This window comes from Meles meles, chromosome 5, assembly GCF_922984935.1.
Source record: "Meles meles chromosome 5, mMelMel3.1 paternal haplotype, whole genome shotgun sequence".
Lineage (NCBI taxonomy): Eukaryota > Metazoa > Chordata > Mammalia > Carnivora > Mustelidae > Meles > Meles meles.
The window spans coordinates 5,051,825-5,077,868 of NC_060070.1; positions in this window are offsets into that span (position 1 = coordinate 5,051,825).

Sequence of the window (26,044 nt, forward strand, 5' to 3'; positions counted from 1 at the left end):
AGGCAGCAGCAGGGCACAGGGGAATTGGCTCAGGGAGAGATACTTTTCCTGAAACCCGCCATGAGGAGGAGGTGCGTGAGGCTTGGAGAAGCCACCAATGCCTCAGTGCCATGAGGAGGAAAAAAACCCACTGCTCTGGGGTCCCTCAGCACATAATGAGCACAATATGCCACAGCTGATCAAGACACAACCTATCAACTTCACCAGCATTTCCAGCTACACTAGCATAAGAAACACTGCTTTCTGGTCCAGACTAGGACTGCAGAAGCGAAGCATACTCAGCGTTCTGATGGATTAATGAGTGACATGAATTGTGGTTCAGCTTTGGGAGAATCAGTAGTTAACAAATGTCAACATTTATTGATGGGAATGAAATTATGGGACAGGATGCAAGATGGGATCAGAAAGAAGAATTTAGTGTGAAGCGGGAACTTAAGCAGTGCCAATAAATAAACCAAATAAACAAAGAAATAAACCAAGAAGAAACACCACAAAAAGTTCAAGCAACCCTATTAATAGGGAATGAAGTACCAGAAGCCAGAATAATTGAGTTATCCCAGTGAGGAAATCACACGTAAGGATGAATTTACAGCACTGTCTTGCCTGATCGAGTGAAAGGCACAAAGAAACTTCTAAGTAGATTGAAAATATGGAGAAAGAGCAAATGTAGCAAGAGAGTGGAGGTTCCCACGGAACATCCCATGAGCAAAGACGTCCGCTCCTCATCATGATTCTTTCAGGTAACAGGCCCTCCAACCACTAGTAGTTAAACAAACAAAATAGAAATCAATTAACCAAGAAACCACACTTCAAAAGATATAGAGTAATGTCCTCTCAGGGACTTCTTTAGGGAGCAAAGATAGAGCCACATAAAAATAGTAGGGAAGGGGCTCCCGGGTGGCTCAGTTGGTTAAGCTTCAGTCTTCAGCTCAGGTCATGATCTCAGGGTCCTGGGATCAAGCCCCCCGAGTCAGGCTCCCTGTTGGGCAGGGAGTCTGCTTCTCTGTCTCCCTCTGCCCCTCCCCCCTGCTTGTGCTCTCCTTCTCTCTGACAAATAAATAAATAAAATCTTTTAAGAAAAATAGGAGGAAAAATGAGGAGGAAGAAGAAGGTAATAGGAAAACTAGCTTCCCAAGACCCTCTTGGCATGACAAGTGGGTAAGACCCAGGCCAGTGGCTGGAATGGGGGTGCACCCACGAAGCAAAGATATGCTGCTCACTCAGTCCTGCGGGGAAACCGCATGTCCTCATGCCAGAGTGCTCGGGACACGGACCCTGAAAATGAGCCACCCCAAGGTAGGAAGGTCAGGGGCAGCTTTTGGGGGTCTAGAAATATGCTCTCCAGTATGGACACCATGTGGCCGCTAAGCGCCTGAGGTGCACTGGTACAATCCAGATCTGCTGTCGGTGCAGAAGGAACTGGAATGTGAAGACTCAGGGAGAGAAAAGCGTTCTATCTCCAGAGGATACTTCATACTGATGGAGGGCATCAATGATAATATTTTGGATACATTCAGTTAAGCAAAATACCTGTTTCCTTTCACTTTCTTGGCAGGGCTAGTAGAAAATTTAGAATGATCAAGGTAGCTCATATTCTAACTCCATCAGACACTTTCAGGTTGCAGGACGGAGGACTGGCAGCAGAAGCAGCATCTCAGGGCGGTCTGGGGGGCCCCCTCACCCAGGGGCCCTGCATGTAGAGCACTGTGCCGCAGGAGGCCATGGGACAGCAGTGGCATGTTGGTTTCCCACATGGAGGGTGGCAGAGACAAGCATCTCCACCTGGGGGGAAGGAGGATCGTGATCGCCAGTTCAGGTACTGTCCCGGAATCCCCAAATCCAGGTGAGGATGTGAGCCATGGAAACACTGCTCCGTTCCTGGGACCGCAGCAAGGGCCCATCCCTAGTGAGTATGGAGCGGACAAGGGGGGTTATAAAGGACCCCAGCGTGGCTCAAGGGGTTAAGCATCTTCCTTCAGCACAGATCATGATCTCAGGGTTCTGGGATCGAGTCCCCCATCGGGTTCCCTGAGTGGCGGGGAGTCTGCTTCTTCCTCTCCCTCTGCCCCTCCCTCCTCTCATGCTCTCTCTCAAATGGATAAATAAAATCTTAAAAAGAAAAAAGAAGGGCTATTAAGAAATAGAAAGCCTCACTTAGTGGCCTACTCAGGAAAGAACACTGAGTACCACTACACCCAGAGGAGCAAGGTATAGAGCTGTGCTAGGGCTGCCCTAGCAAGTATCAGCAATGGGATGGCTTATGCAATAGAAATGCATTCTTTCCCAGTTTGGGACCAGAAATCAAGGTGTTGGCAGGGCAGATTCCTCCCGAGGCTGTGAGAGAGAGGCTGCTCTGTCTGAATTTTCTCTGCATCGAAATTTGCCCCTTTTTATAAGGACAACAGTCCTAATCATTAGGACTGTGTTTTAACTGATGACCTCTGTAAAGACTGAGTTAATCTCAGGACCCCTGGGGGGCTCAGTGGGTTAAAGCCTCTGCCTTCGGCTCAGGTCATGATCTCAGGGTCCTGGGATTGAGCCCCGCATCGGGCTCCCTGCTAAACGGGAACCTGCTTCCCCCTCTCTTTGCCTGTCTCTCTGCCTACTTGTGATCTCTGTCTGTCAAATAAATAAATAAAATCTTTAAAAAATTAAAAAAAAAAAAGACCTTATCTCTAACCAAGATCACATTCTGAAGTCCTGGGTGTCCTTCTCCAACACATCACTTTTGGGGACACAACACAACCCATAAGAGGAAAGGAGCCCATTTGAAACAAACTAACAAACTTTTACAGAGTTCTTTAACAGGTCTGTATGCTAATCTAAAACAGTTTAACATCTGAAACAAACTAACTAACAAACTTTGTACAGAGTTCTTTAACAGGTCTGTATGCTAATCTAAAACAGTTTAACATCTGTATAAATATTTAAAGCTTAGCTGATAAGTGTGCCACAGTCTTCCCCAAGCTGTGTCCACACGTCAAGGAGCCCCCGATATAAAGGGCTCGTTCTTCGGTGTTCTGTGGGTGAAGAACCAGACTTTGATCCTTACTGTGTAAGTGGCCATCTTCTCGGTCATTGTCATGTGCCATTTGCACGTTGTCCCTGATTCACTGAAGATTCACTGGGTCAACCTCATTTTCTTCTTCCCACCCCTTACGGCCAAAGTCTCCCTCGTCTTCGTTCCTAACACAGCCACGCTGGAGAAGGGCGCATGTGCCTGCGGGGGAGGTGGCGGGGACTCCGGTGGCGCAGGCTGTGTGCGCCCCGCTCCGGGCCTCTGACCCTCTCCAGAGGGTTGTGCAGGGGCGCGATCCCAGGGCGGGTGTGGCTGCAGATGTCTGTCGTCTCTCTCTCCCCAAGCTTCTCTGGGCCTTTCTCTGGGGCCACCCGACACCCCGTGTTCTTCTCTCCGCTTGACTTGCTCTGAGAGAGGCTTTCCCAGCGGGAAAAGAGAAGCCCTGTCCTGAACCAGGATGTTTCTTCCACCTAATTCCTCTGTGTCTGTAGGGTTTTCACCAAGGGCTTTAGCAGCGGGAAATCAAGAGGCAAGAGAAAGCAGGACCACTTGCTGGGTGCCCGCATTGTCCTGCTGACCTCAGTCGTCCATCCTTCGGTGGATGAGGGGAGATGGGGATTAAGAAGGAAAAGGCCATGTAAGCTGCAAGAGTAGAAGAAGCATCGCCAAAATCTCAGAAGTACACTCCGACCCACTGTGTACAAATGAGAGACAAATATGTTCTCTTTTTTGTTAAAATGAACCTCAATTATGGTATAAGAAAATAATCTCACATGTTGTGCCTAAAAGTGGCATATGTTTGTTATTAACTCAGTGAAACCTTACTAATCTGAACTTGAAAAAGGCTATTTCACAGCTTCTACACATGTTTTTAATGACTTCCTTTAAAAAGCATTTACCGGCAGAGTTTCCTATGGACGTTGTTACCTGAACGGACACCGCCTAAATACTTTTAAAACATTTTCTGCCCTTTAGTGGGGTAACATTCCCTGGAGTAACCTCGATTTATCCAGTAGGCAAATCCTTTCATTGCAGATTGTGGAAAGGCACACGTGGCCCCCGACCATTTGGGACTTCTGATTTCACACATATCACAAATTTTAAAAAGTCTAATTGAGTCACTTTGTGTCTGTTTGTCTCTGTTTTACTGCTCACTTAATTACAGATTGCTGGAACGGAGAGCATCTCCAGCAACTCCAACGTGGTTCTGGCCATGGCACATGGGACACCTGGTCAGGAGGCAGAAACCACTCTCTACACCAGAAAGGAGGATTTCATAGGGCGGTGAGTCAGCCCCAGACCTTCAGCACAAAGCAAGGGGTCTGTCTAATAAGAAAGCTTAGCAAACCAAAGGGAAGATTACAGGGATGAGAAGCACAAGACAGCGAGTGCTGCCCACGGGAGGCAGGAGGGCTCTCCGCCGAGCCGGGCATCTTTTCCAGGCATTGTGACAGCCAGATGTGCACTCAGCAGCGCCCCAGCCCCGTGCAGACACCGCACTGGAGGCCTGGTCCCCGCGCCTAGCCCAGGGATGTGGATGGGCAGGCGGGCTCCCCTCGAGGTCACTGGGACAGAGGTGGGATGCTGTGAGGCTCCCTGTATCGCAAATGAGGCTATGGCTCCCTGTCGCCGGTTGTGTTCTGCGCAGAGCAGATAGGGGCCAACTCACAGGGGAACATGGCCATAAATCATTAGGTGTCAGAGCCTTTCCACGTTAAATCCCTCAGCTCTACAGTCACTGCGCGCACAAGGTTCACGGAACGTCAATTACGGAAAACCTTGGAGTTAAGATTAGAGGCGCATTTGGTTATGCATTTCCTTTCCGTTCCATTCCCGAACTGAAATAACTCTATTTCGGGAGTCATTTTGCGGTTCACGATTTGCTACAATGTTTCCAATGTGAAAGGACTTTGGAAAACAAATACATATTAAAAATATAAATATGTGTGGGTGCGTTCGTGTAATTTTCACCCAGGAATGAATCAGGTGGACATTTCTTTGTAAGGGTGCCTGAGATACTTGTAGACATTACAAATTGTGGATGCAAGTTGTAAAAAAATAAATGGTAATGATATTGATGGCGACAGTGGCGAGTCGCTTGCTCGGTTTGGAACGGAAGTCCGATTGCACAGGCCGGAATGCCGCGGGCCAGAGGAGCCTGCCGCACAGCACTTCGCCAGCCTCGTCAAAAGCTGGTTGCTCGCCTTTTAAATCCCTGCATGCTAATCCTTGCAGCTCCGTGTGCCTCATAAACTCGTTCTATAATGAGCATTTTATTTAAGCCATTTTTAGAGATTAGAACGGAGTTCATTTCCTTCTACTTTTCATTTACGTTCCTTTTAATCCCTTCATTCTATAAACTTAATTGCTATTTTGCTAGTCCCCAAGCAGCTAACCTAAGCCTTCCTTAAGCATTTCTTAGTAATTTTCCTTTAGTTATTTACTACATTTTCTCTTTAGTCAGCTAAATGAAACTTACAGGATATTTCTTGGGTGAAGAAAACTTTTCAGATGTGGCATTTGCTTTTTTGTTACAACTAAATGCATTTTATTTTGCATTGTTTCCCTCTGCTAGGGGGCTTCAAATAGATGACAGAATGATTGATAGCAGCCATTAGTAATGATTTTTTTTTTAATCTTGGGCAAAACGCTCAACATTACATTTGGTACAAACACAAATGAGCATTCCACAAAATCACCACCATTCTCCCCCACTGTGACAGATTTGGATTTCGATCAGGACATCCCAATATCCTCTTCTGCAGTTTCAAGCCCACACTCAGGCCGGTATCTGCTTTATTTGCTGGGCCAGATGTAATTTTACTAACACACACACACACACACACACACACACACACACACACACACACACTTTTGTCTTAACAACAGCAGCATTATAAAGTAAGTAAGCAGACAAACCTGCAAAAACCTTGCTGGGCCAGATGTAATTTTACTAACACACACACACACACACACACTTTTGTCTTAACAACAGCAGCATTATAAAGTAAGTAAGCAGACAAACCTGCAAAAACCCACTGAGGATACACCCTGTCTAGGTAATATAATTTCATCCAAGGGAAAGACTTTAGAGACCAGTTCAATTATTTACTTATTTATCATCATTGATAAAAATAGTAGCAAATATGAAAAGCGGGCCAGCTTTTGTCTTAGAAACCCTGCCAGATAAGCATATTGATGAGGAGTGATAGCTTTTAGATCAGGCCATGGTGAATGAGTATGTTTGGATCAGTGGGTTAGGCCGCTGCCTTCAGCTCGGGTCATGATCTCGGGGTCCTGGGATCGAGTCCCGCGTTGGGCTCTCTGCTCGGTAGAGAGCCTGCTTCCCTTCCTCTCTCTCTGCCTGCCTCTCTTGTGATTTCTCTCTGTCGAATAAATAAATCTTTAAAAAATTTTAAAAAAAAAGAATATGATATTTTGCATATGGTGGTTCAAAACAAAGAAGGAAAAAGATGAATCTGACCCAGTAAAACAGTGGCCGGCTTAAAGAAAAAAAGTCACAGGGGAGAACCAACTCTCCTTCTATATTCTGATCTCCTGGTCACGTGTCTTTCAGCGTGGCCCCAGCCAGACCATGTCCCTGACGAGAAAACAGCAATTTCTGTTCCTCCAAGTGTCTCACTTTATAGGAGGATTTCATGTTTATTTCTAGGCTTCCTCCTGTCACCCACTACCACAAAGTTTCCTGATAATCAGGCTAGTCACCATTTTCCTATTTTATAGAGAAGACAGTGGAGTAGAGGTCATGTGACTCACCCAACGTCTCCCCACTAACACCGTGATACAAAGACGTTTAAAATTTTTATTTCAAATCTAATCTTCCATTGACAGCACTGAAGCCACCTCCCACGGCAAGTATTTGTCTCGATTTCTAAAACCAAAACAAAACAAAATAAAAAACAAAGGAAAAAAACCCAAAACACACACACACACACACACACACACACACACACACATGCATTTGATATTTTTTGTCCATTCCAACTTGAGACCCAAAGTTCAGTTTACTTTCCCTCTGTTCTGACAGGACAGTGAATTACAAGGACCCTAACATGTCAGTGACAAATCTCTATCAAAGAACTGATAAGGGCAGAGAAAACAGACTCGGTCTGCGCAAGCTGAACCAGCCCAGTTAAGATCTCATGCATCTCCTCACCACCATTAGCCCTTGAGAACCTGACACAGGAAAAAGACACAGCTTCCGTCATTACTCTGCGTAGTTCTACATGGTCGTGACGATCTGAAACCTCGATGAAGTTGATCAATGCCTCTTCACAAACTGAGATGGAAATCAGTAACCATGATAACGCTACCAAATGACACAGGTTAATACCCGCTGGTCATCTGCTTATTTATTAACTGGAAGTGGAAAGCTAGTCACTCATGCTACCGCTACTACTACAAGGAATAATAATCGTCATCTCTTGAGAATACCTGCTTCAACCACCACATGAGTCTTGTAAATTTCCCAGCCAGTACACGATATCAATGCCCGTGAATGTACCTGGTAAGGAGTACGGGTCCATAAAAATGTGAATGACGATTTCACTCTCACTGTTGCTGTTATTTTACGTTGTAAATGGAATAGCATAGCACAGTTATGGTATAATGTAGCGTATCTGATCCCACAACTGCCTATAGTGTTAGTCAAGCTCCCAGTGTAACAAAAGTCTATAATGAAATCTAAGCCGCATATATCCAGGCAAGGAGTGTCTTCAGTGCTGAAACACAGGTGCACATTCCCTAGAGACCTTATCACCCAACCCCTTTCCCTCTAGCTATTCATGACAGAGTCGGGCTGAAGTAAGAGGAAAAACAAGGGCAGGGCATGGGGGGAAAGAGCCCTGCATGAGGGGCGGTGCTAGAGACTCCCATCTGGGCATAGCATAGCTATCAAACTCTCTTTTTTTTTAAGTTTTTTTTAAAGATTTTATGTATTTATTTGAGAGAGAGTGAAAGTGAGAGAGATCACAGAGGGAGAGGGAGATCACAGTGGGAGAGGGAGAAGCAGACTCCTGGTTGAGCAGGGAGCCTGATGCAGGGCTTGATCCCAGGATCCTGGGATCATGACCTGAGCTGAAGGCGGACCCTTAACCAACTGAGCCAGCCAGGCGCCCCAGCTATGGAACTCGTTAGCTTAAACCTGAGTGCAACTTCACTCAGCCTTTCGAAATGTGTGGTTCTTCGCATTCATGTGACATCTTTTCCTCCTTGAAATCTAACAGAAAATTTTAGTGATTTAACCAAAGGTACAGCCAAACAACAGACAGAACAACAACAAAGGGAAGACATGGGATTTGCTCAGTTCTTCAAGACCATAGTTAAAAAATAATTCCCCTATTTTCAGAAAATGGGGGGAGGGTACGACACATAGCCTAATAGTCTGGGTCTTATCCCTTCATGTACATGGGGATATTTAGTTCGATACACGTAAGTCCTTGCAGTAACAGCAATCATATTGTTGCTATTGTTAATAATAATGAATAAGAACACAGACTTGCTACCAACATCATAGATGGGGAAATGAAGGTCCAAGGAAAGCATGTGAGCCACAGTGAGATTGGGAGCAGACCCTGCAGACAGATCCTCTAACCACCACAGACTCCAGGTCTCAAAAGAACAGGTTGTTTCTTCAAGGAAGTGCCCACGGTGAGAGGACCGTCAGTTCCAGTTTAATAATTTCAGACACATCCTACCCTGCAAATTATTTAAAAATATACGTATATTGAATGTGGACATAAAAATCAATGTTTCAGCCTCAGCCCTATTCACACCTTGATGTAGTTTACATCAAGGCAGCAGTAAAATTAAAATTGTTGTTAACTTCCAAATGGTGATTTTGTTATTTCATGTTTGACATAACTGACCAAGTGGGACATACTCACTTTTAATGTGGTTTTTATTTATTTTTCTTACACTATTTCTTTAGCCCTTTTTCTTCACACATGACATACTAATACATAATTCAGAGCTTTTATGCCTTCCTACACTGTCAGCATGATTTCTGGTGCTATTGAGCTGCTCTATTTATGACCAAATGGCCAAAATGTCTTTGATTATTCATTTTGGGGGGCAATTTTTAAAAGATGCTCGGAATGTTAACCCCCTAAATCCCAAACTGCTTTTCTGTGATGCAAAGGTTTGTAGAAACTTTAGCCTTGGGACGTCTGGGTGGTTCTGTCCGTTAAGTGTCTGCCTTCGGCTCAGGTCATGATCCCGGGGTCCTGGGATAGAGTCCCACATCAGGCTCCCTATTTAATAGGGAGTCTGCTTCTCCTTCTCCCTCTGCCATTCCCTCTACTTGTGTGTTCCCACTTTCTCTCCCTCTCTCTCTATGTGTCAAATACATGAGTAAAATCTTTAAAAAATAAAATAGAATAAAATAAAATAAAAAATTAAACTCTGGCCATGGCCAATCACACTCTACCTCCTGCTAGAGCATCCGGTACTCTGAACGCCAACTGATCCCACATCTGTCCTGGGGACCTGATGGGAGTAGGAACCACTGGATGGGGACCAGGCGCTGCAGTGGGAACAGAGCCCAGAGTCTTTGCATGTTCCATTTGAAGTCTTCACGGCCATGTTCTCAGTCTGTTCACTGACGTTTGCTCCCCTGTTTTTATTACTAATCTCTGTCATGTCGAGAGTGTAGGAATTCTGTGATGGGGCTGCCTGAAAGTTCCTGAACGATCGCAGGAAGTCCAAGACCCAGCCTTCACCCCAGCCCTCAGCATCCGGTGTCCCCCCTGCAGCTCTCAACGCCTCCCCCGGTGCCTCCTTCTGAACTTCTGGGAATGAGAGAAACCATCAGCAGAAGAGTAAAATTAGGTAAAATTATTTTAAAATATACCCGCCAGTTGAGAAGCTGGGAGATATAACCTTTTCATTCCAAATGAGAAAATCAAGAAATCATGCTATAGGCAAAGGTCACAAGACTGGTGAGCAACAGGTATTTATCTTGAACCCAAGCCCCTCACTTTCTAGATTGCGCTCCTTCTGCTCCCGATCCGTGAAATTTGCTCGAAGTTACACCTGGGAGTCTGGGTCTGTCTGTATGTGTCTGTGCACTATGCCCGCCTGCTCCGTTCAGCCCAGGAGCTTGGCCACCTGACCTCAGGTCACCATGTGTCCGAACAGTGTCCAAACACACGCACAGAGGTCTGCACATGAGTCTCCAGTCCTACCTCACATCTAGCTGGATGGTCCTGTTTCCTCCCTCCACACCAGGCTTTCCACAATTAGAAAAAGCCCACAATGAGATAAGGAAAGAGGAATGAAACTTCGAAGACGCTTTTCCTTCTCCGTCCATGTTTCTCCTGCCTTGGTTAATTAACGTTCTACCTTGTGTGTCCACACACCCTTTGACAGCCGCCTCTGACACACTCAGCTGCCAACGCGTAAACAGCTCCACGGGTCTCCCACACCGAAAGATGCTGGGGGTGCCTTCTCCCAAGACCGCACTGAGGGAAAACACCTGAAAGTGTCCAGTGCTTCCCAGTGTTGGCTGGCTGTCTTAATTAAGGCTGTGGTTGCTTCTCTGAAGCCACGATTTTAAACTAAAAACACAGCTAATGATGATTAGGCACGTACCTGTGTCAGGCACTGTTCTAAGCCTTTCTCATGTGTCAACCCTCTTCAAACTCTCACCACTCCTATGAGATAAATATCTCATCACCCCCCCTGTGGACAGAATGGTGTACCTCCAAAATCCATGTGTGGACACCCCAGCCCCCAAGGGGACTGTAATTGGAGACAGGAACTGTGGCGTAGAAATTAAGGTCAAATGGGACACAAATCTGATAGAACTAGTGTCTGTCTAAGAAGAGGAAGAGTCCAGAGCCCTTAGGATTCACACGCGGAGGAAAAACCACATGAGGACATGGAGAGAAGGTGGTCGTCTGCAAGCCAGAAAGAGAGGCCTCAGCAGAAACAGACAAGGATGGCGCCTGGGCTGGGGACTTCCCGCCTCCAGGACCCATGAGGAAACTTTTGTGCTGTCCGTGCAACCCAGTTTGTCATCGTATGCTATGGCAGCCCCAGCAACAAGCCCCATTCTATAAAGCAGGAAAGCGGGGGCCCACATTTCCTCACAGACAGAGCCCGTGTTCTTACACACCCAGCTGTGTGGCCTCCGTGCCACCAACAAGTCCACATTCCTACCACATGGCTCTTCAAAACACCTTCCAGAAAGGCCTAAACGCAGTCCATACAGGTTCAGTCAATTGTTTTCAAACTTCTGGAACCAAGTTTCAAGGAACGGCTTTGAGAGTCTGCAAATATTTGATTTGAATTTTGAAACTTCCTGACAATAAACATAAAGACAGAAAACACCACAAATACTCCAAAATGCTATAAATCAAATTGAACACATCAGACAGCAGCAAACTAACTAGAATTTTCCATTAGTTGATGTTATCCTAAGTAAATGTTACAAAGTTTACTTACAAAACATTTATATCTAATATATAATACACAATTTTCTGACAGGATCCTTGTCATATATCATAAACTCTGTGTAATGATATACGATATTAAATTACGCGTAATAAGTACCACTTTCACCTGCTTTATGGATCAGGGTTTGTGTTAGTCTGCTTGGGCTGCTACTACAAAATACCACAGATTGGGGGTCTTAAACAACTGGTGTCTATTTCTCACAGTTCTGGAAGGTGCCTGCAGGGTTGGTTTCCACAGTGGCCTCTTCTCCTGGCTTGCTGACAGCTACCTTTCTCAAACATTTTGTCTTCACATGGCACAGAAAGAGAGAGAGCAACTCTCTGTGTCTTCTCCTAAAAGAGCACTAATCCCTTGTCAGACCACTAAGTTGAACACCTGAAACCAGTGTCACGTTGTACGTCAACTACACTTCAACTAAGGAAAAAAAAAAAAAAACACTAATCCTATCACGGGGGTTTCCACCCTCCTGACCTCACCTCAACCTAACCCCCTCCCAAAAGCCCCATCCCCCAAAGCCATCACACTGGGGGTTAGAGTGTCAACGTAAGACCCTGGTGTGTGTTGGGTGGGACGGGAACCACAGTTCAGTTCTTAGCAGGGTTCCACAGAGATATCATTTAAAAACAGAATTTCGTCACTTAAAATTTTTATAAATCCTCTCTGAGCCATGTTCTTTCAGTAATTCTGCAGTTTATTCGTCTTTAGCATCCAGGCAGAATGTACAGATTGTTTGTCAATCCCTATTTGCGTTTTCATGTCACAACTGTAGGAAAATCCTCAGCTCCTATTTATTTTCTGGCATAGGAAGCTTACTATGGTAATATACACAAAAGTCTTTCATCAGCACGCCTTTAAACATCACTGACTTTTGACCAGCACCAAATACAAGTCAGGTAGGACTGCCTTTGATAACACCATTGAAACAGGTTTCATTTTTAACAGAAATGACTCTGAGATGAAGGAACTCAGGTGTCTGCCCAAAGTCATCTCTTTGAGAACTTTCTGAGAACATCTCTTTGAGGACTCTGAGAGTTTATAAAATTGCTGCATTACAGCTTGGTTTTTTAATCATTCAGGGGCCCCTCTTTTCATCTGTAGGGGGTTGGGGGGGGGAGTGATCTTCATTTCATTTTAACACCGCTGACCAACAAGGGCTTCTCCACATTTTGTCTTATTCAACACTAAGTGTCTAGCTGCACCAAGATTAAGGGGCAACCCATGGATCTGAGATCAGAAGATTCAGTTATGCCTTTCAGTCTTTGAAAAAATACAACTAACACCTATTCTGGAGCTTGGGTTGCATGCCCTCTCCACCTGGGTTGCAGCTGCGTGACTACTTCCAATGTGGTCCCAGATGACATGTCATCATGTGCTTCATGGCTTTCTCCTCTCTCATCACTCAATCCCACAACCTCCCTTAAAAGCCCCTATACTAAAACAATTGAGATTTAGTCAATATCTCCATTAAGAGTTCAACTTCCAAGGCTTTATTACCGTGTCATAAAACTTTACCTGGAACTAAAGGAAGAAAGAGCTCCTTTGGACACAGCACCTCCTTTGGACAGTCTAAGGAGATGTGTTCAGTTGCTTCAAAGGATGCCTGTTGACTGATTACACCAGCTCCATCCTGCAACCTGCAGATCAGCAACCCAGGTGGATGAAATTCTCCATAGGTTTTCTCTGAGCGATAATTGACCAAATGGCCTAAGTGGGGGCAGAAATGGGGAAGAACTATGTGGAAGTCTCAAAGCAAGACATAGTCCAATGTGAAATCAAACTGCAGAGAACTTCCCTAACAGAAATATGGAAAAGAATCTCAATGCTTGGAACAGATCTTCAAATAGGCTTGAGTCCAACTTCATCTCTAATTTTCTTGTGTGTGTCACTGAGACAACTTGCTAGAGAACACAGGTGTCAAGCACACTCCTGAAACATGTAAATACAGATGAGGGGAGAGCTACAGAGAAAACAAAAGAGCAATTACAACAGAAACCCAACCTCTTCTGTTAAATGGTGTCATGAAGGGACAGTCCTCACAACTAATGGAAATAGATTCTTCTCTTTGCAAATTATTCACTTCCTGTCTTTGAGGAATGGGCTCAAACCCAAAAGATCCTATGAAAACTCAGTGTCCACACACAGGGTGGTTGTAGAAAGGCCCACACATAAGCCTTCTTTTTTATTAATTTTATTGGTTGCAGTAGTCCTTCTAAATACAATAGAAGTCAAGGAGATACCTCCATGGAGAGAATCTCAGCCTCCCAGCCATCTGATAAAGTTAAATCAATATCATAATGGCACTGAGTCTCTCAGCTCAAAAAGCTGATATTATTTAAGTGTAGGACACGTTCTATTTAAGCACACGGGGGAAAGGATATGGAATCAGGGTACTGAAGACTTACTATAAAGTACAGTCATCAAGGCAGTGGAGTATTGGTGACAGAAGAGACAAGTAGATTGGATCAGTGGAGCAGAAGGGAGAGCCCAGAAATAAATCCACATCAACACTGTTGATTGATCTTCCATTAAGTAGCAAAGGCAATACAATGGGAGCAAAGATAGTCTCTTCAACAAAGCGTGTTAGAACAATTGTACATCCACATGAAAAAAATAAATCTAGACAGAGACCTTAAACTGTTCACAGAAATTAACTCAAAATGTGTCACAGACCTGAACTTAAAATAAAATTCCTATAAGATAATGTAAGAGAAAACCTACATGACCTTGGGTGGGATGATGACTTATTAGGCACAACACCACGGCATGATCCATAAAAGAAATAATTGATAAGTTGGACTTCATTAAAAGGAACAACTTCCATTATGCAAAAGACACTGTCAGAAGAGTAAGAAGACAAACCACATGGTGGAAGAGAATATTTCCAGAAGTCACAACTGATAAAGAGCTGTTATCCAAAATATACAAAGAGCTCTTAAAATTCAACAATAAGAAAACAAACAACCCAATCAAAAAAAAAAAAATGGGCTTAAGATGTTAACCCAGCTCACCAGAAAAGACATCTAGGGTGGCAAATAAGCATATGAAAGCATGCTCCACATCATATGTCATCAGGGAAATGCAAATTAAAGTAGAGAGATACCACTATACAGCTATGGGAATGGTCACAGTCTGGAACACTGACAACACAAACGTGGGTGCAGATGTGAAGTGAAAGGAACTCTCCCTCACTACTCATGGCAATACAAAATGGGTCAGCCATATTGGCAGACAGTTTGACAACTTCGTACAAAGCTAAACATATTTTTACCATATGATCCAGCAATTGTGCTTCTTGGTCTTTACCCAAAGAATCTGAAAACTGAATGTCCACACAAAAACAGATGTTTATAGTAGCTTTATTCATAGTCACATCAAGACTTGCAAACAACCCAGCTATCCTTCAGCAGGTGAATGTTTAAATAGACTGTGGTCCATCCAGACAATGGAATGTTACTCAGCACTAAAAAGAAATGAGCCCTCAAACTGTGGAAAGACATGGAGGAAATTTAAATATCTATTACTAAGTGAAAAAAGCCGATTTGATATAGCTACATACTGTAGGATTCCAACTTTATGATGATCTGTAAAAGGCAAAACTATGAAGACAGTAAAAAGGGAAGTGATTTTCAGGGGCGAGAGAGGGAGAGAGGAGTAGGTGGAGCACAGAGGACTTTCAGGTCAATGAAAATACTTTCTATGATACCGTAATGCTGGATACGTGTCACTATATATTTGTTCAAACCCACAGAACGTACACAAAGACAACACTCGTTGTGAACTGAGGACTCCGGGTGAAAATGGGTCTGTAGGTTCATCAGCGAGTGAGTGGTGTTGTAATGCAGGAAGAGTGCACATGTAGGGGAGGGTGCATGTGGGGCCAGGTGCGTGTGGGGGCAGGTGCGTGAGGGGGCAGGTGTGTGTGGGGACAGGTGCATATATGGTGGGCAGGTGTGTGGGGCAGGAGCATGTGGGGGGCAGGTGTGAGGGGCAGATGTGTGTGGGGGCAGATGTATGTGAGGGGGCAGGTGTGTGGGGGGGCAAGTGCATGTGTAGGGGCAGGTGCGTTTGGGAACAGGCGCATGTGTGGGGGCCAGGTGTGTGGGGGCAGGTGCATGTGTGGGAGCAGGTGCATGTGTGGGAGCAGGTGCATGTGTGGGGGCAGGTGCATGTGTGGGGGCAGGTGTGTGGGGGCAGGTGCATGTGTGGGGAATCTCTGCTGTCTTCTCAGTTTTGTTGTGAACCCAAAACCACCCTTAAAATATGAATTCTCCTTTTGAAAAATGGTGAAAAAAATTAATCCAGTGAGCAAACATTGAAAACGCACATTGCACAGACGACTACTCAGTATTCTAGGCTCTAAGGGAGAGGAGAACATGAAGAGCGAAAAGAAAGCATAGAAGAGAGAAAAAAGTGCACAAAAGAAAAGGAAGAAAAACAGAAAAAGTCTGTGCTGTGAACCATGATAAAGTCTCAAGGAAAGAAGAGAGATGGTGATAGAAAGACAGTCTTAGCCTTTTTGGTGAAGCATCAACTTGGTGAAAACAAGAAACAATGAAAGCCAGGTTTGAGGGCCACACTGGGTGCTCCCCACCATTCAGGTCATCCAGGGACAATGACAAAGGGCAGCTCCCAATTATTGGCACTTAATTTTTCCTCTCTTTAGCTTGAAGACCTCTCCCTTGGTTTCCTGCCCTCTTCACTGAGTTGCTTCTGGTCATCGATATGCCCTCGTTTCCTCCAGGATCCAGGGAGGAAGTAGGAGGAGTAAGAAAGAGAACCCCACTGGGTACTTGGTTTGGAGCAGAGGGAAGGGTGACAGTCACTGTTTCGTGAGCAGCTACTACACCATGAGCGTGAAGAGAGCAAGAAGACAATCTCCTGAGTGTCATTCACACACCAGGTCGGGTGGTCTCATATCCTGAGGAGGGAACCCAAGGGAGTCTCTGGCTCAGCTCAGAGAACAGCATGTTCACCAAGGCTGACGTGGCAGTCCAGAAAAATCGGAGAATCATCCCTGAGCAAAGCCACGGGCAGGGAGGATGTAGCCAGGGAGCGTCCAGGCTTGTGGTGGGAGGACTGCAAATGGCGTTACATGGATGAGGAAGGGCTGGAGGCATGGGGGCAGCCAGGAAACTCACAGTCACAATCCCCGTGACCTGGGGCAGCCACTGTCTTGGGCTTTCCTCACATCAGTCCGAGACGGGGGCAGGCAGCCTAATTTCACACAGGAGGAAATGAGTCCTCAAGAGTGTGAGTCCTGTGTTCGGGCCCCGTGGGCACTCCGAGGTGTGCCGAACCCAACCACCCCGAGCTCCAGCACCACGCCCGCCCCCTCAAATCCCTGAGAGTCTGGGAAACGGGATGGGGATGGGAGAGGGATGACAGCTCACGGGAGCCACAGGCATGGAGACCGTAAGCGCCACCATCTCTCTGAATGAGGGCACCTGGCAAAGTCCTCAGTTCCAGTCCTGATGGGCTGCTAGGGTCGGTGGCTTCGAGGTTGGGCGGCTCCACAGGGGACATCAGGCACACGGTGGATGGAGAGTGCTGCCACTGTCAACAAGCTTGAAACTGAGCAGAAGGAAACAGGGATCGGGTTTCTTGGGTTTCTTCGGAGACCACACCATCCATCCCGTCCCAGGAGGGTGGGCTGCTGGCAGGGGCAGGGAGGGAGCTGGCTCTGGTCTCCAGCAAAGCCGCCAGACTGGGACCCTTTCCAGATGAACCTGGACGTTCCAGGGACAACAAAGCTTCTCTGCCGAGTTGGGAACAGAGGTGCTCTCTGTGCCAGACCCCACAGAACAGATTAAGAGAGTAAGAATTCCACGGGGAAAGTGAAGCTAGGACTTGGGGAAAACCGGTTAAGCCGAAATCATTCTGGCTGTCCCTCTTACCAGAGGCCTTGAGATGGCAGAACCTTAAACGGGAGCAGGTTTGGGCTGTCTGTTTCACTATTAAGGACCTCAGGAAATAAATGGGATCCACCTCAGGGGTCCACCTCAGGACACGGAGATGCTATGTTCTTCCCTACAGAGGCGAACCCTCACTTTCTCGTGGATGGCGGCGTGGGTGTATGCTGTGGCTAGCCCATCCTGGGGCTGCCCCGGCCCTCTTTCTGCATGAGGCTGGCTCCCATTCTAACCAGCCCGGGGCACTGCGGCTCACAGCCGAATGGAGGCCCCGTGGGCTTGCCATCTCGTCTCTCTGTCCCACTGCCCAGTGAAGTGCCGCCAAACACGGGAGAGCACGTGGCCCTGGCAGAGCCAGACGCCTTGCCTGACCCTCACTGGTCAACGTGGGGGTTGTTCTTTCCTCTTTCCCCTGGGGTTGCTGAACTTGGCCAAGGTGACTGGGGGGGTCATTTCTGCAGATGGAGCCTGTGGGGGAGGGTTCCAGGGACGTGAATGCTCCTGCTTCCCAACCCAGTTCTGGCCGCTGAGGCTCCGCGCGTTTCCTTCATTCCTGGGAGTGACTCAGCTCTTTCCTGCCCGGAAGATCCGTGTGTCCCCTGGGCCCCTCGGGCTATCGGCTGAAGTTGACCTGGAGCTAGAGACACAGCTGCTCTCCGTGCTCTGCTGCTCCTCCAGAAGCCGCTCAGATGAACCGAGGGGCTGGAGAGGAAGTGAGGAAGGAAGGAGAGGACACTCCTGGCCGTGGGCAGGATACGGTCAGGGCGCTCGTTTATGAAACACGGAGTCAAAAGACTCGAGGGGATAAACCTAAAAGGAGTTTGGTTGCATGAGAAATCCCAGACTTGAAAGAGGTCCAGGTGGTGATCACAGCGGCCCAGGGTGGTGCTGGGGTTTCCCTCCAGCAGATGAGAAATGAATAGAGACCATGTTACAAAGACAGGATTATCAGGACTTGATGCCCACTTGGGGGCTTTTCCCTTGTTATTTGACGTTTCTCTGCAGGTGAGGAAGATTTGGCGTAGTCAAAACTGCAGAGCAACTTCCTTGGAACCGATCTCTGATTGCAACTTGAAAAGATATTGCCAGCTCTGTGGAGGCCCTTGGGAGCGAAGTTCCTGATCGTATCTGCTCACACTCCTCCAGAGTGGTCCTCATTGAGGACCGCTATACCCTGACAAGCAAAGCTCCTATAAATGTCAATAAGTTGAAAACGAGGCCCTGGAACAGAAACAGATTACCACTGGGCCGCCATGGGCAGGCCTACGATTACAGAGAGATGCAGAACATGGACTGGCGTCCGCTGGACAAACCAACAACATAGACCCGGGTCCTGGATTTGTCCCCACAAGTTAGTATGAAAGTGGCTCCAGGGTTTCCGGCGCTGCCCAGGCTACCCTGTGTCTTAAAAGCAGGTGAGGGTGGATGCTGGGGCTGGACAATTCAAGAATTCCAACATACGTAGCAAGCTGATGGCTTGGAGAAGAAGGTATTGCTCAGATGGGAAACCACCTTCTCTAATAATAAATTCAGCCACTGAACCACGTTGCAAGTCTGGACTAACTCCCAACTTGCTGGACAACACTCATAACAGGCCCTTTGGAGAGTCACATCTCTCCGTGGGAAAGCCTGGCTTTAGACCAAGTCCCTTTAACGTATCTAAAATAGCATCTCCGCACCTCCAAACCCTAGCCCGACTCATAACTCAGCTACTCACTCAGGCTATGGGGAAGCATCTCTTTGTTTTTATTTCTAATATTAGAAACTCATGCTCTGATTTAAAGAGTTTCGTCATGTTCATCCAAGAAAAAAAACCTTCCCTGTATAAAATCTAAAAGTGTATTGGGAGAGGGGCGCCTGGGTGGCTCAGTCGGTTAAGCACCTGCCTTCAGCTCAGGTCATGATCCTGGAATCTTGGGATTGAGCCCCAGAAGCCTGCTTCTCCCTCTCCCTCTGTCCCTCTCTTCGTTCATGCTTTCTCTCTCTCTCTCAACTAAATACATAAAATCTTTAAAAAAATAAAAAAAAATTTAAAAAAATTTAAAGCATATTGGGAGAATATATAACATCTTACTGTATTAAAGGTTTAGAAAAGCAGAATCGATAGGGTCATCTTGGATGATATATGCTGGTGTTGATTCGTAATTTGGAACTGTGACCTCCCAGCCACGTGCCCTCTGCTCACTGGCTGGTCTGGACCCTAACTGCAGCTGGGGCCTGGGCAGGAAATGGTCTCTGAGAAACAGGTCTTGTGAAATGAACCCTGTCAGATGACTATAAACGCCAAGGGCTCGTTGTCCTTGGGCCAGCAGCAATGACATCCCCTGAGAGCTTGTTAGAAACGCAGACCCCCTTTCCTAGGTCCCCACCTGGACCCTCTGAGTCAGATCATCCCTGCTGCTGATTTGCACCGATGCTCAAGTTTGGGAAGCCCTGGATGGAAAAGGAGAGCCGACCGTCCTAGACCCTAATCCACTGGCATGGCTGGTACCCAGCCGTCCGGCCGTGTCTCTGGCTCATCCAATGACGGCTATGACAAAAAGCCATTTGCCAAGACATAATCTAGATTAATGCTGAGAAGGCTTGCTTTCACAAACCCTCTGCAAGGGCTTGATTGTAGAGCCTGTGGACTGTGCTTTCCTCAGCAGCACATCTGATGATTTCCATCCTAAGAGCAGGAAGGAATTCTGTGTGAACAAGGGACGTCAAAGGTGACGGAAAGAGGCAGGGCTAAATCTCATTTATGCCACTGAAACCGAAGCTAAGTAATCACCTCTTAATTCTGATAGCAACAATAAAACACAGCATTTATGTAATGCCTTTTTCTTGGCAAAGCACTTTTAATGTGCATTATCTTTATTGACTGGTAACCAGGGGACTATTCGAACATGACACACAATTACTTATTCTCATCTTTATCAGTAACTGGATTTTCTATGTGCCTCCGATCATCATTGTCATTCCCCAAGCCGATGCCTTACCCTCGAGTCACCACTCAGACCGGATTTTGAGCTCAAATCAGAACGCATCATCAGTCCTCTGGTACTGCTTTGGCTCACGTGTACTCCGCACCCCTCGGTGCTTCCTAGATGTAGGGGTGAGGTGTGCACCAAAGCTCCGGCAGGAGACAGACAACACACTCCTGGGAATGGAGTTATGCTAACTCTCATTTCGACAGTGCACATTCAGATATCAGTTTGCCTTCCTGAAGTTTAACCTTGAGAAGAAATGGATTCAGAGAAGTAAAAATATCTATTGTTACTAGTCATGGTGATTTTTTTCTCCACATTAAGAAGAGCTACTTTCAGCTGTTCATTAAACCCTGTCTTTTGACTGCTCGTCGAATATTAATGCCCTTGCCTTTTCTGTAAATTGTGCAACTCAGTGGGCAATTTTCCTGAATGAGGATAAGTAAAATTTCTCTAGGATTTATATCTTTCTCTTCCATCTACTCCTATCTCCACGTACATAGTTTAATGTTTTCCTTTAAAGAGGGAGAGCAGGTCGGGGGGCTGAAGGGCTCAGGCAAGCCTGCTGTAAATATGTGTTTCTGCCCAAGTGAAAGGCTAGGACATTCCGTCATTTTCTCCACTGTACGGAGCCTCCATTAGTCTTTCTACAAAGGGGGGAGCTCTACGTATTGGAGACAAATTTCACTGCACTCTGAATGATATGTGTGCTTTTTATGTTTATGAAACTACCATCCAGCGAAAAATAGCAGCCTAATATTTTGACATGAAGGTCATTTGAAAGTTTTACTGCCTGCAAGTGTGATCCATTTTGTTGACGAAAAGCTCTCCCAGGGCTCTTTAAGAAGCCCCTGCCTGCTCGACTTTTCTCTGAGTCTGGCATTTCTGCCCCCTCCCTCTTCGCCACCTCCCACCAGACTAATTATCAGCTCATTAAGTCTGTCCTAATGAATTATGTTACAGCATTAAGAGAGGGTTTAGGACAAATGTCAGTGTCGGGGGGGGATGGGCTCAGTGGGAGCAGGGGGGTCACAAATTCCGTCCACGGGGCCACTGCAGCTTCTGTGATCCAGTCCGGCTCCGCGCACACACCAAAACTCATAAATATTTCAGCTGCTGTGAAGTTCAGACGGATGTAAACATGCTCTTGGGAGAAGCGTGTTCTCTCTCGCTCCTTGGGTTTGCACACATAGAAATTCTCCCGCAGGTGACGTGGCCCACGCATGTCTGGGTGGACACCCACACAGACCTGGGGGCGGGGGGGCTGTCAGGAGGAAGCGGGACTCAGAGGGCACCTGTGGGGGGCGGGGGTGGGGAGCTCAGGAGGGCCAGGCCAAGAGCATGTGGCTTTTCTGCAGAGAGGACTGAATGTGGATGGAGCCTGGGGGGGCGGTTTGCTGTGGGGGGCAAGGGGCGGAGGGGGGAGACATGGCGGGCACAGACGATTACACTTTTACTACTCGCTTGTTTTATTCTTTTGGGTGTTCCAGAGAACAGAAGGAGGCACCCCTGTTTCTCGTTAAGCTTCAGGACACTTGCTGCCCTGAGAACAAAGATGGCCTTTTATGCTCCACTTGTCTCCGGCGTGGCGTCACAATAACGAAATGATGCAGACAGCAGCTCCAAACTAAATCAGCCTGCAACCAGGTTGAAAACCGAATTAGAGGAGAACAAAGTGCAGCAATATATTTTAAAATGCCAAATGTATTTTAAAGGGCTCGGTTTTTCTTTTTCTCCAGAATTGTGTCAGTGATATCGATCATAAGGGTATTATTTTCTTATTCCAATAATAGCCCACATCCCAAGCCTTCTGTTTACTAAGTTTTTTCAAGAAAAGAAACACCAAGCTTGTAAAAGTACATCATAAGCATCTGACTTTGTTTTTTGTTTTTGCTTTTGGGGGATTTGGGGGGGTGCATTTTGGGGGGGTATTTTTGTTTTGTTTTGTTTTGTTTTTTACTTAAAATTCTACTGATGTTTTTCTTCTCAGAGCTTCCCAAAGCACCATCCGGCTGAGCAGCCACACACAGGGCCACTCCAGCCCCTAATGAGAGGCAATCACCCTGGAGTTCAAGTACAGAGCTAATTAATTATCATATTTGGCAAAGAATCCCTTGTAGCTCAACAGATAATAGAGATGATGAATATTGCTCTATCTATGGACTTCTAAAACTCCTTTTTTTTTTTTTTTGGTGTTAAATGATGCTTTTCTCAGACAACACAATAGCAAAAATTCACATTAGGGGGAAAACGGTTAATTTCACCAGTAACGTTTATCTTAACAAATTCAGAACCTCCAGAATCAAGTGTAAATTTATGCCAAGCTCTGAGTTGACATTTTCGTGCAGATCCCCAAAACTTGAAGCGACAGAGATCATTTTAAGTATGTCTCAAAAAAAGAGGCCATGCTCAACAGGGAAGGAGAAATTGCCAGGGATCATGGGCAGTAGGTAATAGGACATCGTCGCCGAGACCAGCCTCCTCTGTTCACCTGCTGTACCCCGAGCACAGGCTCTCTAGAACACACTGCTTCTCCATTCTCTATTTGTTGTTGTTTTTTTTTTTTAATATAACAGCCTACATAATGCAAGAACTTATTGATCGGTGATAGAGGAAACATACTTTAAATGTGGGAAGAGAAGTATCCAAATGTAGGGCCAAAAGAGGACAGGGAACATAAAAATAGACCAGTGTAAGAATTCATTACTTTAGCTCTACATTAATTCATCCATATGGTGTTGGAAGAACTTCTTTTCCTGGAAATATCCAAATGATGAGGAGACATTCAACCACACACTTAAAATAGTTTTGGTGTAGCCCTTCCTAAGAAGATGGACCAGATAACGATACTTACACATACTGAGAATCTACTACGCACCAGACACCAGGCAGGGGTGATTCATTTAATTCTCACAGCGGCTAAAAATGTGGGCATTGTTACCACTTTGTCGACGGCGAGACAGCAGCAAGACTGAGTTTCTGCCTGAGGTTGCAACCGTAAGGGACAGCAGGAAGTTTTAAACAAAGGATGCCTGGTGCTAGAGACCTCGCTTTTCTTTTTTTTTCCTCATGTAAGAACACTTAACATGAGATCTGTCGTCTTACATTTTTAAAGGGAGGACAGAAGAGCGTTGACGACAGGTGCACTGCTGTTCAACAGCTCCGGGAGATCCTTCGTCCCGATCCTAGGAACGTTCCGTCCGTGGACTGACGCTCCCGGTTGCCCTCTCCTCCGGCCCCCGCCAACCACCGTCCACTCCTCACCTCCACGGATTTCCTATTTTAAATACCTCAGATAAATGGAATCACGCAGAATTTGTCATTTTGTGACTAGCTTAATTCACTTAATCGAACAGTTTCAAGGTTCGTCCATGTTGCTACCTACTGTAGTAGAATCGACTTCTCTTTTAAGTCTGAGTAACATTCGGCTGCATGTACACGCCCCACTTTCTTCGTCTCCCGCACTGATGAGTGCTGGGTTGTCTCCGCATCTCAGTGGCTGTGAACGATGCTGCAGCAGTCACAGGACAGTAGCTAGCTATCTCTTCGAGATCCTGATTTCAGTTCTTTTAGATAAATACTCAGAAATGGGATTGTTGAATCATAAGGTTCAGTTCTAGTGTTAATTAAGATTTTGGGGAACTCCCAGATTGGTTTCCACAGTGGTTGCACCCTTTGGCATGCCCACGGACAGGGGGCGACAATTCCCTGCACTGCACGCCTCGACGGCGCTCGTCTTTGGGGTTCTGGATCGCTGCCATCCTAACAGTCATGCAGTGGCCTCTCAATTTCCTTGGTGCAGCACTACCCCAGATCAGGCCGGACGCCCAGAAGTGTCCTCCAGCCTGCGATCACCTCCGGTACCAGGAGGTGCGTTGGGTCAAGGGGGATGTGCCCCACCATGGCGTTACGTAGGCGTGTCTGCAGGTGTGCAGCTGGAGAGAGGCTAGACTTTGTAAATCAAGATCAAACCCGGCACCAAGTGTACACACTCATCCTGTGTGGGTCCAAAGAGTAGAAAGAAGAGCTACGTGCACGCCAGACAGCAGCTGCCCGGGGGGCGGGAGCAAAGGACAGACACTGGGGAAGAGCATCTGGTCCAAATGAAGAAATGCAAACTCTCCTTCCGTCTGTCTGTCCCTCCATGGGGCACAGTTGCCTCCGGCCCAGACTTGTTTGGAAGCGGGTGGCAGACTTTCGGGGGGGCTGGGTTTTTCTGTCTCCTCAAGGCCACCGAGGAAGAAAGAGCATGGTTGGGACTCTGAGAAGGGGTGCATCGCCTCTTCCCTCCGAGAGGCAGGAGAGGCCCTGCTGGAGAGTGACAGCGCCCGCGCCCGGGAGGTGGCTCCTATCTGCCGGGGCCATCACACGTCCTGCGCCTATCAGCAGCGCCTGGCAGCTGGGGAGATACATTAGATAAAGCAGCCGGCAATCGCCGATAACAAGCCCCTCAAATGTCAGCCGCCACAAAGGACAGCATTGATTGCTGCCACTGCCTGCCTTTGCCTTTCTTCGGCACTCGGCTCCTTTCTCCCTCTTTTTTCACACAGCAAAGCCGCTGCCTGGGATAATCTGCCTGTGGAAAAGGCCATTGTGCCTGTACCCGTATTGTGTTATTTGCTAAATGGAATTTACCCACATCTCTCCAATTTCCGTCCCTCCCTGCGGCCCCGTGGGAGGCTGGTTTCCTGCCCAGCCGGGCACAGGGCTCCACTCTCCACCCGCCAGGAGGACCCCCTGCGAGCGTCCAGGCTCTGGCCTCCAGGCTGGCCAGGAGGATCCCCTACCCCAGCACCCACGGACGGGGGTGCACAGAGGGAGCTAGAGGCCTGGGGGCTCAGTGGGAGGAAACTGGACAGAAGCCAGAGATGTCTGCCACACACTGGTGGGTACTGAGTGGCAGAGAGATGCTTAATGGGAAGAAACAGGTCCTTCTTCCTGCTGAGCAGAGTAACTTCTCTGTGCAAGGAACTACCTTTCAAGTCCCTTTGAACATCTATGAAAGGACACAGAGAAGGGAAAGAATGACCATGAATACTGATGGCCAGGCCAGCCCTGGTATATGACCCACTCGAGGCCTCAGACCCTGTTCTACTCCCATGGCCTGGAAACTCGCCATCAGAGCCAGCCTTTGAAATGTCCAAAGACGTTGGTAACTACGCAAACACACCAAGAAGGGGTTATGTGTCAGACAGTAACACGGCCAACAGTGCTGGAATCTGTTTAATTTTAATTTTTGTTTTTATCCTTTTCAGTATCCTACATAGCACAGAGTATTAATATAGCACCATTCCAGAATTATTCTGCAGAGATAAATGCCTCCCAGATAGAGCGTTTGCTCATCTATTGGTGGTTTATATTGGCTCCAAATGAGACGTATTTTCGAATGGCATGAGCATCTCCAAAAGGGGAAAATGATAATATGTGTTATTATTTTGCTTTTAATAGTTACTGGTAAATAATAGAGCAATATCTCTATTCTGGTTCACCGAGCTTAAAATAGTTGCTTTGGAGCAAAAACAGGAGTTCGACTTCAAAAAGCTACTTTGGAAGATTCCTGTTTTAAGAAGAGTTCACTCTATAAACAGAAAAGACCACAATATATATCCAGTGTATCAGAACATGAAGGGTTCAAACACTTTAATAACAACAAAGAGAAGAAGGAAGGG